This window comes from Procambarus clarkii, chromosome 49 (genome assembly GCF_040958095.1).
Source record: "Procambarus clarkii isolate CNS0578487 chromosome 49, FALCON_Pclarkii_2.0, whole genome shotgun sequence".
Lineage (NCBI taxonomy): Eukaryota > Metazoa > Arthropoda > Malacostraca > Decapoda > Cambaridae > Procambarus > Procambarus clarkii.
In genome coordinates this window covers 15,995,869-16,010,478 of record NC_091198.1, presented here as the reverse complement: position 1 = coordinate 16,010,478, position 14,610 = coordinate 15,995,869, and the positions used below count along the sequence as shown (strand labels likewise).

The window sequence follows — 14,610 nt, the reverse complement described above, 5'->3', positions numbered from 1 at the left end:
CCCCTTCAGAATCTTGAATGTGGTGATCATGTCCCCCCTAACTCTTCTGTCTTCCAGCGAAGTGAGGTTTAATTCCCGTAGTCTCTTCTCGTAGCTCATACCTCTCAGCTCGGGTACTAGTCTGGTGGCAAACCTTTGAACCTTTTCCAGTTTAGTCTTATCCTTGACTAGATATGGACTCCATGCTGGGGCTGCATACTCCAGGATTGGCCTGACATATGTGGTATACAAAGTTCTGAATGATTCTTTACACAAGTTTCTGAATGCCGTTCGTATGTTGGCCAGCCTGGCATATGCCGCTGATGTTATCCGCTTGATATGTGCTGCAGGAGACAGGTCTGGCGTGATATCAACCCCCAAGTCTTTTTCCTTCTCTGACTCCTGAAGAATTTCCTCTCCCAGATGATACCTTGTATCTGGCCTCCTGCTCCCTACACCTATCTTCATTACATTACATTTGGTTGTAATGTGTGTGATTACATGTGTGTGTGTGTGTGTGTGTGTGTGTGTGTGTGTGTGTGTGTGTGTGTGTGTGTGTGTGTGTGTGTGTGTGTGTGCGTGCGTGCGCGCGTGTGCACTATGTATCACCGTCCGACACATAACATAATCAAGCAGGAGACACATTCTGAAAAGTGATGAAATACGAGAGAGGGAGAAAGTTAGAGACAAAGACCCAATAAAAATGAGAAAGAAAAACAGGAAAGGAATCAGGATAAGGATTTGGGATGGGACGGTATAGGGGATAGATGGAAAGGTGCCCAACCGCAACGGCCACCTTTCCCAGTATTATCCAGCATACACAATTCCTCTTCCTTATTCCTATCACTCTTACGGAAAGAATAGAGGAAAGAAGAGAGAGAAATTAGATGAATAAGGATGGAAAGGAAGACATGGAGGAACAGGAGGAGAGGAAAGAAGGGGGAGGGAGGGGGGGGCGGGGCTAGTTGACGCCTCATTAAAGATAGCCTGTAATAACCATGCCGCCCACAGGGTTGAGATGGAAGGGGGGGGGAGGGATAGGGTGGGATGGAAGGGGGAGAAGGATAGGGTGGGATGGAAGGGGGGAAGGAGGAGGCTGGGTGATATGAAGAGGGTAGGCAAGGAGAGGTAAAGAGAGAGAGAGAGAGAGAGAGAGAGAGAGAGAGAGAGAGAGAGAGAGAGAGAGAGAGAGAGAGAGAGAGAGAGAGAGAGAGAGAGAGAGAGAGAAAGAGAGAGAGAGAGAGAGAGAGAGAGAGAGAGAGAGAGAGAGAGAGAGAGAGAGAGAGAGAGAGAGAGAGAGAGAGAGAGAGAGAGAGGAAGAATGAGAGGGAAAGATAAAGAGAAGGAAACAGAGAAAGGGAAGATACTAGGGGGAACAAATGTTCAATCTCACGTGAACAAATGTTCAACTCGCGTGAACAAATCACAAAACGATAAAAAATCGCCACAATTGGACGAAACATTTAAATCATCACAACTCCGTTGTGTTCAACGTCACAATTCCCTTTATCTGAACACTTTCATCTGAACACGTTCATTTGAACACGTTCGAATAATTAGCGAATCATCCCTATATCCCAAGATCCAAATATGTCTCACCTCTTCAAGTCTAGAATAAAATAAATAAATTAGACAATATAACACATCTGTTCACTGTTCTTTAAAGAACATAACCAATCAGAAAACACCACTGACTGCCCAAGAACACACAAACAAAATAATTACGGAGGTAATAACAATTACAAAGACTAATTACAGGTAATTCCTGAATGATACAAATCTGTACTCATCATTCTAGAGTGATTCCAGTTTCCAAGATTCCTTCCAACGTGGAATTTTTTTTTTAATGTTTTAGGAATTAATATCACGACTTATCATGTTAAATCTGTCTTTATTAACACGTAATAAGGCAGAGTTAAATGGCTTTGATCTGATTCGTGTCCTCTATTCCACTACAGAGTCCTCAATTCCATTCCACTGTCCTCAATTCCATTTCAATGTCCTCAATTCCATTGCAAACTGCCTTTAATTCCGTTTAATCTGTTCCACAGCCTATTGAGTCTCCGTTAATTTCAATCCCAAACCAAATTCTAGAACGACGCTCGAGTTCAACTCCAGGAAGATTGAAACTTTGCCTAATTATACCTTAGCAACGCCAACAAACTACCCAATTACAGCCCAACGATCCTGACACCCGTTGGGTCGCCTAACTGTTAATTATGAAGTGTTAAACGAGTGGTAATGGGATGGAAGGGGCGAACGACTCTGACAGCCAGTTCTGGGTCGTGAATATGAACTGCGGTTTGGACGACCTGCTTGACGACCTGCCTGATGGCCTGCCTTCCCTGGAGGCCTGCCTGCTTCCCTGGAGGCCTGCCTGCCTGCTTCCCTGGAGGCCTGCCTGCCTGCTTTCCTGGAGGCCTGCCTGCCTGCTTTCCTGGAGGCCTGCCTGCCTGCTTTCCTGGAGGCCTGCCTGCCTGCTTTCCTGGAGGCCTGCCTGCCTGCTTTCCTGGAGGCCTGCCTGCCTGCTTTCCTGGAGGCCTGCCTGCCTGCTTTCCTGGAGGCCTGCCTGCCTGCTTTCCTGGAGGCCTGCCTGCCTGCTTTCCTGGAGGCCTGCCTGCCTGCTTTCCTGGAGGCCTGCCTGCCTGCTTTCCTGGAGGCCTGCCTGCCTGCTTTCCTGGAGGCCTGCCTGCCTGCTTTCCTGGAGGCCTGCCTGCCTGCTTTCCTGGAGGCCTGCCTGCCTGCTTTCCTGGAGGCCTGCCTGCCTGCTTTCCTGGAGGCCTGCCTGCCTGCTTCCCTGGAGGCCTGCCTGCCTGCTTCCCTGGAGGCCTGCCTGCCTGCTTTCCTGGAGGCCTGCCTGCCTGCTTCCCTGGAGGCCTGCCTGCCTGCTTCCCTGGAGGCCTGCCTGCCTGCTTCCCTGGAGGCCTGCCTGCCTGCTTCCCTGGAAGCCTGCCTGCCTGCTTCCCTGGAGGCCTGCCTGCCTGCTTTCCTTGGAACAATCGCCTAGAATAATCGCCTAGAACAATCGCCTAGAACATTCGCCTGGAACACCAAGGTCTCTTGCGGAAACTGTTGAAATACGTTTCATTTGCTGTTCGATTTCGTGGTTTCGTGTCAAGATATAGATAAAGAAAAAACAGGGAAAGATAAGGAACTAGGGAGAGATGAAAGGGAAACAGAGAAAGGTAAGGAACTAGGGAGAGATGAAAGGGAAATAGAGAAAGATAAGGAACTAGAGAGAGATAAAGAGAGGGATTAAGGATGAGGAAGGGAAGAAATGGAGAGAGAGAGAGAGATTTGCCTCGTTCTCTTGTTCTGGCTTTCCTCTTTCCCTAATAGTTCTTGTGTTATTGTGTTCCTTTTGAGTTCAACCTTAGACTGTGTTATTACAGTCATTAGACAGATCCTGTCCACACGTCCGTCCGTAATTATGGTGATTTGTATCTGTCTGTTTTGGCCCATTAAGCTTTTTTGAACCATTTAGGAGCTTCTTACGCTCAGCGAATGACAATAGTTTAGAAACAGGCTGAAGTGATGAGCTCTATCCGGACTCCTCTCGTCCGGACTTCTCTCTCGTCCGGACTCCTCTCGTTCGAACTCCTCTCGTTCGAACTCCTCTCGTCCAGACTCCTCTCGTTCGAACTCCTCTCGTTCGGGTTTCTTTCGTCCGAACTCCTCTCGTCCGGACTCCTCTCGTCCGAACTCCTCTCGTTCGAACTCTCTCTCGTCCGGACTCCTCTCTTCCGGACTCCTCTCGTCCGGCTGGTGTTAATTTGGTGTTGTGCTTAAGGCCTGTCAACCTCTAGAGGGTAATTAACGCCCCTGGAACAACTTATAAACCCACCAATCAGCAAGAATAGTTTACCTGTAGCCTCAGTCCAAGCGCTAAAGTATACCTTCAGTGTATATTGACCGGGAAGCAGTATACCAGTTGACTGACGGTTGAGAGGCGGGACCAAAGAGCCAAAGCTCAACCCCCGTAAGCATAACTAGACGAGTACATCTCACAGTTCTTCAAGTCCGTTTATTCAAACGATAAAACATCTCAAAAATGATAGAGTAGCTTAGGCTAGTTCTACCCCTCCTTATCCTCCAATCTCCCTCCTATCCACCCCTAACCTCTCCCCCTCCATCCCCCTCCAAAGACTCATCCTCCCAACCCCACTTAACGTCTTGGAGGAAGTATTTACCACACAACCAGCTTGAAGGCGAGTTGAATGACTGAAGATTAAAAGAGTCGAATTTCTGTGGGGAAAATTTTTTTTTCCCGATTTTGAATTTTTTTTATTTTCCCCAGGACAAAAGGCGTCGAGGTAAGACCCATATAGCTTTAGAAAGGTAGGGAAAGGATAGGGGAGGAATTTTCATGGCAATTTAACTCAGAAGATCATTGCAAAGTCCTAAGATGGTGATCTTTGCAGGTGTGTTATTGCCTTGTGTTCACCAAGTTGCAATAATTTTGGTGTACACAGTATGGGTGTGTAGGTGTGGTGTAGGTGTGGGTCGGAAACCTGACAACATAAGAGGTTTCGTACATGCACATTGACAAGATTTCAGGTTTCGTACATGCACATTGACAAGATATCAGGTTTCGTACATGCAAATTGACAAGATATCGGGCTTCGTACATGCACATTGACAAGATATCAGGTTTCGTACATGCACGTTGACAAGATATCAGGTTTCGTACATGCACATTGACAAGATATTAGGTTACTTACATGCACATTGACAAGATATCAGGTTTCGTACATGCACATTGACAAGATATTAGGTTTCGTACATGCACATTGACAAGATATTAGGTTTCGTACATGCACATTGACAAGATATCAGGTCTCGTACATGCAAATTGACAAGATATCAGGTTTCGTACATGCAAATTGACGAGATATCAGGTCTCGTACATGCAAATTGACAAGATATTTTTTGTACATGCAAATTGACAAGATATCAGCTTTCGTACATGCATACAGATAACCCAGCCGGATACATATTTACCAATCAATTAGATATAAATAAACATCCCTATTAGGCAAATCTCATTCAGTCTGGCGAGATATCAAGCCTCTATATTTTTACGATTGACTAACCCATGTAGAAAGATAAACTAAATCTATAAAAATCAGTGTATTAATACAAATATCTTAATGTATAACTAAAAGATAGTCGGCTACATGCAAAATATATACATCTACAAATGCTAAATTTGAATGTAGAATATATGTAAGGAATACAGACAGAAAAGCAAGCCAAACTGTACACGATATCAGTATATCGAATGTTCGATAACAAGATTGTATGGTTGATATAGGTTATATAATTGAACACTGAGATAACACTGTTTTTTTTTCTTCTTTTTAATGAGGGGTAGTAATGTTGTATCCTCTTAAACTACGTAATTATGGACGCTACTGGAACAGGCTTCTCTAACAACCGCTGTTTGTGTGTGTGTGTGTGTGTGTGTGTGTGTGTGTGTGTGTGTGTGCGTGTGTGTGTGTGTGTGTGTGTGTGTGTCTGTGTGTGTGTGTGTGTGTGTGTGTGTGTGTGTGTGTGTGTGTGTGTGTCTGTGTGTGTGTGTGTGTGTGTGTGTGTGTGTGTGTGTGTGTGTGTGTGTGTGTGTGTGCGTGTGTGTGTGTGTGTGTGCGTGTGTGTGCGTGTGTGTGTGCGTGTGTGTGTGTGTGCGCACACTCACAAACTCGGATATAATATTGGATTCAAATCTATTAGTAAAATTATATTCAGAAAAACAAATTTTTGGAGACAGATGTAAATTCTGACTTTTGAGTGATGGAGGAGCCAGCTGGGGCTGATGGAGGGAGGGAGTGCGGATAAGGAGATGGAAGAGAGCGGAAGGAAATGACGGATGGAAGGGAGGGATTGACATATAATTGACGGGGGGGGGGGGGAAGGGGCGCTGCTGTCCACTAATGGCTTAGGTGGAGTGTGGGATTGACGGCTACTGTCAATGGCTGACAGTTGTCAGCCGGCTGTCAGGAGTGGATGACACGTATCCGACGCGTATCCTGGACACATGTCAAAACTGGTGTTGCAGGATATGTGTCTTTGGCACGTCGAGAACCATGTGTCGAGGTGGTGACTCTGTAGGTGGTGCGTGACACATGGTGATACAAATGTTATACTCTTTTTCCGGATACGTCTGGTCCGTATTCCTCTCGTCCGGATTCCTCTCGTTCGAACTCCTCTCATTCGAAATCCTCTCGTCCGGACTCCTCTCATTCGAACTCCTCTCGTCCGGACTCCTCTCGTTCGAACTCCTCTCATTCGAACTCCTCTCGACCGGACTCCTCTCATTCGAACTCCTCTCGTCCGGACTCCTCTCGTTCGAACTCCTCTCGTCCGGACTCCTCTCATTCGAACTCCTCTCGTCCGGACTCCTCTCGTTCGAACTCCTCTCATTCGAACTCCTCTCGACCGAACTCCTCTCATCCGGAAAGGATGTTCTTGCAGGCAGTGAATCTTACATTTTCCAAAGAGATCAGCTAAGAATTCTGTTACCTCTATATCCAGGTAGAAACATGTACATCTGCATACACCCTGGTACATGTACACACGTGTACAATACTTTACACCCAGGTACACTCAGGAACGTCCATGTACACCCATACACTCTTCAGTGGTTAAAACAATATATATCTTTTTATAATTATCCTAAACCACTTATTTTAATGTATCATCAAGCTTTATTAATCTCAGTCTAAACGCGAACTTAAATTTTAAAGAATAAATATATAACTATATTAAAGCACAATAAATTTTTTGTTTTGTCCAAATGACAGAATAATTTTAATGCACGAAGACTGTATTATTTTCCGAAGGCTACAACCAATAGAATTTGTATTATTAATAAGTATTATCAATACTTGTACAAACCTGGCGTTATGCTTAAGTTACATTCGGAGTCAGTGCTTTAAAGTGGTGTTGCTAGACGCCATCTTGTCAATTTACGTGACAAGAAGGCCGATGATCTGTGTACTCGTTAGTTGGTTCACATGTCCTTGTCAGGTGGCATGATGCGTACTTGACAGCTGGCTTGACACGCCCGTGACGGACTGTATGATCCCCATACACATTCCACTACTCATCACTCGCATCCAACTGCTACCAGGCTGGTGACTTATCCTACTCCCTACAGTACCAAGATAAGAACTACCTTTCCCTATGCCTCCGAAGATGTTAACAAGTATTTTAGCGAAACCTGTCTTTTGTGGTGACTGATAATACTTCTTTGGCTGTCTATAAGACAGCACCTCTGACAGGTGCTGTCACTCACAGGTATCTCATTAATGATAACAGTGCAACACAATAATTAATATCAGTGCTAACCACGTGTTCAATGGACTTAACGGATAAGGAAAGTTTCTTGACTTGAGACCAATTTGCCAAGTATCTTGCCTGGCAAGTATCTTGCAGCCATCAGCTGCCAAGTCTTCCAAATGTCACTTTTTTTCCAACTTAAGAGTTACGTCCCTTTAGAGAATCGAGCCATGTCGTAGGTGCCTTCGTAACAGTGATATCTGAATGGGACACTGAAAGTCATGTACTGAATGATTGGTTGGACTTTGCGTCTAAATGATAGCCTGATTGGACCTCCAATCAGGCTGTTAACATATATAAGGCTGTCGGGGATGTTTACACATTAACTTGACAACCTTGCCAGGGCTGTCAGGCTGGTCTAAAGGCACTTTCACATTCCTGCCAAGGCTGTCAGCTTGGTCTTCAAGCAACTTGAGAACCATGCCAGGGCTGTCAGTCTAATCTACAGGTAACTTGACAACCCTGTCAGGGCTGTCAGTCTAATCTACAGGTAACTTGACAACCCTGTCAGGGCTGTCAGCCTGGTCGACTGATAACTTGACAATCCTGCCAGGGCTGACAGCCTGGTCGACAGACAACTTGACAGCCCTCCGAAACCCTCAAGTCAGACAGGGGACAGACGAGTTCTACATGATCGAGTCTGACAGGTGAATACCACATGATAACAGGTGAGTACCACATGATAACAGGTGAGTACCACATGATAACAGGGTACTCGACGCCTCCACCACCCAGCTGGCCACCCACAGAACACCCACACCAAGCCAGGCCACCCACAGAACACCCACATTTGGACAAGCCACCCACAGAACACCCACACCAAGCCAGGCCACCCACAGAACACCCACACCAAGCCAGGCCACCCACAGAACACCCACACCAAGCCAGAACACCCACATTTGGACAAGCCACCCACAGAACACGGGCGTCAGGGCAACAAACCCACAGAACACCCACACCAAGCCAGGCCACCCACAGAACACCGGCGCCAAGCCAAGACATTAAACCACAAACTCGGGCGAGCACAATAGCATATACCCACAAAAAAGAGGTCTTGTTCTTGTGGGTTTTTTGCCTCCATCTTGTTATAAGAGGTTAGCGTATGTGAGGAGAGGTGTTTGTGTTCGCTAGTGGGTTGTACTCACCTAGTTGTGCTTGCGGGGGGGTTGAGCTCTGACTCGTTGGTCCCGCCTCTCAACCGTCAAGCTACTGGTGTTCAGATTCCTCTGTGTGTGTGTGTGTGTGTATGTGTGTGTATGTGTGTGTGTGTGTGTGTGTGTGTGTGTGTGTGTGTGTGTGTGTGTGTGTGTGTGTGTGTGTGTAAGCCCCAAAATCATCTCAAGATAACCTCATCGTTACTATAAGTACTACCAAAACAGGAGGATGAGAAATAGATTGAAATGTTATTTATGTGTGTTCTCATCTGTTTGTGGTGTCCTATCTGAGTCTACAACACTAAATGTCTGCTATTGGAATTTCAAAATAGTAATACATATTTCGCAGCCCAAGCACTCCCATTACCTTCCTTTAGAGACGCAAGCAATCCAACTGGGACAGCCCCATCGTATGTTGAGCAGCTGAAGTGCATGTCAAGACGCTGCAACAACATTGGGTGAAACTCCTCGCCTCGCAGCAGTGACAGCTCCCCATGTGAGGGATTTTTTCCATTAGAACCCTCTCGATGTAAACAACTGACACGCGTCTCAAACTGCAAGTCCTTCGAATTGTTATGATTCTCCTCTTTACTGCCCCCAATCCCACTGAATGTAAGTCTATGTGTGGTGAGATAAAGACTGACAGGGAAGACTGACGTAGATGGACGTAGTAAGGACGTAGTAAGACTCTGTCAAAGCACAAAGGGGGCTGGCACACGAGGCACTGTGAAGTTAATGGCATTAAGACGACCCTTAAAGCGGATGGGTATCCAGGAGAAGGGGAAGGGAATTATCATCGGAAAGCACCAAGATTATATAGCACTTGGAAGGGGTCAGGATAAGGATTTGGGATGGGACGGGGGAAAGGAATGGTGCCAGATAGAGCCCTGTTACTATCCAGCAACTACGCCATTCCTGCTGGTCACCCAGGTGGATCCATGACACCCCCCATCCCCTGTGGTAAACCGGTAAACCGTTGGTGTGGGATCTACATGTGAGTACCAACCTTGGTCATCACCTACAGTGACTTCACTGTTGCACATCAACATGGTGATGTCACTCACAGGGAATCGTCCACTTCACACGAATGCGAATTACATTTAAGAGGCGGGACCAAAGAGTCAGAGCTTAACCCCCAGCAAGCACAACTAGGTGAGTACAGAGATCTGGATCATCAGCTTGTTGTTGTCCCCTATTGCTTACGAGACACTTGGTGCTTGTGGGTAAAAGTCCCATGTTATTTTTTTATAGGATCTGGGTTCTAAGCTCATTGAAACAAAAAAAAGACCCAAGAGCTGCAAGCTTCCTTTTCCACCGCCTCAGCGTAGCAAAAAAAAGGGAGAGACGGACATTACATTCGTGCTTCCTGGCCTCTTATCCAAGAGGAATTGGGGAACTAGATAGCCATTGATAACTAAATTTGCACCTACGTTTCCAATACTGTAACCCATTTGTGTTATAAAGGTACTTAGAAATTCAACTCCATCTAGCGTGGAAGAGGGGAGTGTAGCTAAGCGCCTCAGTTAGCGGGAAAACATGCCAGCGGGGAGGCAGGTAGGTAGGTAGGTAGGTAGGTAGGTAGGTAGGTAGGTAGGTAGGTAGGTAGGGAGGCAGGGCAAGGATCGCCAACATTATTACCACTTTCAGTAATGATTACGTGTTGGTTAGACGTTAACTACGGAGGCGGAGCTCCAGAACAGTCTTCCGGCAAGTACTTACTTCTTATGCCTCCTTACCTTACAACTAAGTACTGCCGGCGGGGGTCTCAATGCTATAGTAACTTCGGCCTTGGGGTCTCTGCTCTTCTCAAAGGGCGTCGATGTTAAGCTGTCTCGCTTCGTTCGACTTTGATCGCTACATGACTAAAGGATGTAAGATTCTACCCACGAGATGAAACCTACCGACCACACACACACACACACACACACACACACACACACACACACACACACACACACACACACACACACACACACACACACACACACACATAGGCCAGTAGCCCACGCCATTACCACTACACACACACACAGGAACGCCTCACAACATCAACAATTAACTGGACAAAAACGCTCAAATGGCCACCACTTAGGCACAACCCCTCCCCCCCCTATTTTAATTTAATTTGCACCTGTTCTCACGCTAGAAATTCATGTATTCCTCCCTCCGTGGGGATGGTAGCTAAGCGGACCAGAGAGAGAGAGAGAGAGAGAGAGAGAGAGAGAGAGAGAGAGAGAGAGAGAGAGAGAGAGAGAGAGAGAGAGGGAGGGAGAGAGAGAGAGAGAGAGGGAGAGAGAGAGAAAGTATTATCAAGAGAAAGCCCTAAGCCATTACGACTGCACTGGGAAGGGGTCAGGATAAGGATTTGGGATGGGACGGGGGCATGGAAGGAATGGTGCCCAACCACTTATGGACCGTCGGGGATTGAACGCCGACCTGCATGACGCGAGACCGTCACTCTACCCCAACTGGCAGAAGAGAGAGAGAGCAGAAAAGGGGGAACGTTTGAAGAAATGAAGATTTTAGTTAGAAAAGAAGACAGAAATGGTACGAAAGAATGGTTAAAGGGAAGAAAAATAGTGATGAATAGGTGTTGAGTTGGCGTCCTAAATGGGTGGATGAAAAATAGGTTGATTGACGGATGAATGGATGACCCATACACCATATACAACACTCAATACATACGCCATACATCATACACTACACACCAGGTTCCCAACATACACCAATTCGCCCCCCCCCCCCACCCCCCACCCCTTAACCACCCTAACAAGCAACAGGAAGTTCCACAAACAGGCAATTGAGGCTCCTTGCCGAGTCTAAAATCTGAGCTAAGGTCCCAGTTAAGAAACACTGAAGAAACACTCCATTTTCTTTGCCTGCCGTCTCGACTACGACTTAATTGCGTTAGAATTACTCAACTGCTAATGGACTGAGAGAGAGAGAGAGAGAGAGAGAGAGAGAGAGAGAGAGAGAGAGAGAGAGAGAGAGAGAGAGAGAGAGAGAGAGAGAGAGAGAGAGAGAGAGAGAGAGAGAGAGTGCGATTCGAACGCCGACCAAACACGGACATTAGCGCTTTGCATACATTTATCCACCCAGTCACGCTGGCTAAAATTATATGTGATTACACAAATGGTGGTACGGCGTTCGATCCTATTGGAAGCAAGAGGGTGGGTTTGGAAACCGAGTACTATAAACGTTTAAACACGATGTTCGTTTGTTTTGTTGGAGTTCATGGCGTTTATTGAGGTTTTTAGGGGTGTGTTGAGATTGTCTTTTGTTTTCTTAATATTTCATTTACATATTGATTTAGTTGTAATATTGTAAATTAATATAATAACACAATTAAGAGTTATTAACAATTAATTATAATAACAATCAATCACATTAAAGTGGCTTAAAGTGGAGAGAGAGAGAGAGAGAGAGAGAGAGAGAGAGAGAGAGAGAGAGAGAGAGAGAGAGAGAGAGAGAGAGAGAGAGAGAGAGAGAGAGAGAGAGGAGAGAGAGAGAGAGAGAGAGAGAGAGAGAGAGAGAGAGAGAGAGAGAGAGAGACAGAGAGAGAGAGAATCAAAATACACAGCGCTAGGAACACGATAGAAAGAATGGGAGGACAAAATAGATAAGCAAAGATAGAGAGAGATAGATAACCAAAGCCAGGGGACGCTACCTATCTTGAGGTTATCTTCTTGAGGTTATCTTGAGATGATTTCGGGGCTTTTTAATGTCCCCGCGGCCCGGTCCTCGACCAGGCCTCCACCCCCAGGAAGCAGCCCGTGACAGCTGACTAACACCCAGGTACCTATTTTACTGCTAGGTAACAGGGGCATAGGGTGAAAGAAACTCTGCCCAATGTTTCTCGCCGGCGCCTGGGATCGAACCCAGGACCACAGGATCACAAGTCCAGCGTGCTGTCCGCTCGGCCGGCCGGCTCCCTTATCTTGAGATTATCTTGAGATGATTTCGGGGCTTAGCGTCCCCGCGGCCCGGTCCCTTGCTAGGTAAACAGGGGCAATCAGGATGAAAGAAACTCTATCCATTTGTTTACGCCTCCGCTGGGGATCGAACCCGGAACCTTAGGACTACGAACCCCGATCGCTGTCCACTCAGCCACCAGGCCCCTTACCAATACCAATGAGGCACGCGGAAATATCCTGTTTGGTCGTTTAAGCTCAATAACCAACAAACGAACGAAATAAATTATTTAATCCTGGGATAAGTGAGGTAGTTATCAGGAGAAAGTCCTAAGCCGGGATAGAACAGAAGGAAGGAATGGACAAACCAGTTACAACCATTGGGGATCGAACTCCGACCCTGCAAGAAGCGAAGTCTCCTGAGACAGAAGACATTCATCATTCGGGGTTTAATGTATTCATGGTACAAGAAACATTCGTGTTTCAATTATATTTCCGTGTTTTAATTGAATTTAGGAAAGTCTCTCTTTTACCGTTGGTATTTCTGAGGTTGTAATCAAAGATTTCACAACCAGCAACCTGTCGTTGTGTGAGGCACGCGTTCTATACGTGTACAGACCTTGCTCCAGATTCACGAAGCCGTTACGCAAGCACTTACGAACGTGTCCATCTTTCCTCAATCTTTGACGGCTTTGGTTAAATTTATTAAACAGTTTACAAGCATGAAAACTTGCCAATCAACTGTTGTTATTGTTATAAACAGCCTCCTGGTGCTTCGGAGCTCATTAACTGTTTAATAATTGTAAACAAAGCCGCCAAAGATTGAGAAAAGATGGACAGGTTCGTAAGTGCTCGCGTAACTGTTTCGTGAATCTGGCCCTTTGTTACTGCGCTTACACTTCGCTGTGGTAATGGCTGACGCCGTTGTTTAGCGACGTGATGTTAAAGACCCAATGGGTTCGAATCCCACAGGAAAAAGATATAACAGATTAACATACAAGGATTTATCTAAATCTCATTAGAACGTATTGTGGCGATAAGTTACATCTGAATGCGTGATCCCTCAAGTTGTTAATATGTTTTTTACGGTTTCAATATGCAACAGAAAACTCCTCACCCCATGAAGGATTCGAACCCAGACAGCCAGGGGCTCCATGCACCTTAACGTGTCCAGTACTTTCACCACTAGGCCACAACGACTGTTAAAAGAATTGGAAAATTCTTTTAACAGTCGTTGAAAAGTAATCCAGTGATTCGTCCAGTATATTCTTGGATTATATATGTGAATTATATACGTGGATCAGAGAGGGCGTTCCACACACACACACACACACACACACACACACACACACACACACACACACACACACACACACACACACACACACACACACACACACACACACACACACTGGGGGCCTGGTAGCCTGGTGGATAGCGCGCAGTACTCGTAATTCTGTGGCGCGGGTTCGATTCCCGCACCAGGCAGAAACAAATGGGCAAATGGTTTCTTTCACCCTGAATGCCCCTGTTACCTAGCAGTAAATAGGTACCTCGGAGTTAGTCAGCTGTCACAGGCTGCTTCCTGGTGTGTGTATGTGGTGTAGGAAAAAAATAAAGTAGTTAGTAAACAGTTGATTGACAGTTGAGAGGCGGGCCGAAAGAGCAAAGCTCAACCCCCGCAAACACAACTAGGTGAATACAACTAGGTGAATACACACACACACACACACACACACACACACACACACACACACACACACACACACACACACACACACACACACACACACACATACACACATACACACACACACACACACACACACACACACACACACACAACCTGTAAACAGCACACGAAAAATAATGTATATTAATATATAACCCTAAAACAGAAAACTGAGGTTCCACCAGTGGTTATTTGTAGAGACCCTTGGCCTCGAAGAAGAGGATAAGTAGCACACCCAGAGAAGCCTTGTGAGGGGGGGGTCTCATTGCATACAATCACATATTGTCTTCTCCTACCACCCTCTTACATATTTACCATTGTAATTGTAACATATATATACCATCTGCCCCATCAATCATGCCTCCAGGAGCTTGGTTCTGTGGCTCAGTCCAAACCCGTCATCACCAGGAGCCAATATATCATCTCATTGAGCTTCTAATTTCTTAGATATACGACCGAGAATCCAAACCTGTTTTCTGGTATTTTCTTAGATTTA

At 46.0% G+C, this 14,610-nt stretch overlaps 1 protein-coding gene across 1 annotated transcript in view; it reads right to left on the bottom strand.

The window, feature by feature from the left end:
- Window positions 1–14,610, bottom strand: part of LOC138351326 (paired box protein Pax-7-like) — a 121,888-nt gene that overhangs the window by 29,769 nt on the left and 77,509 nt on the right. The window lies entirely within an intron of this gene.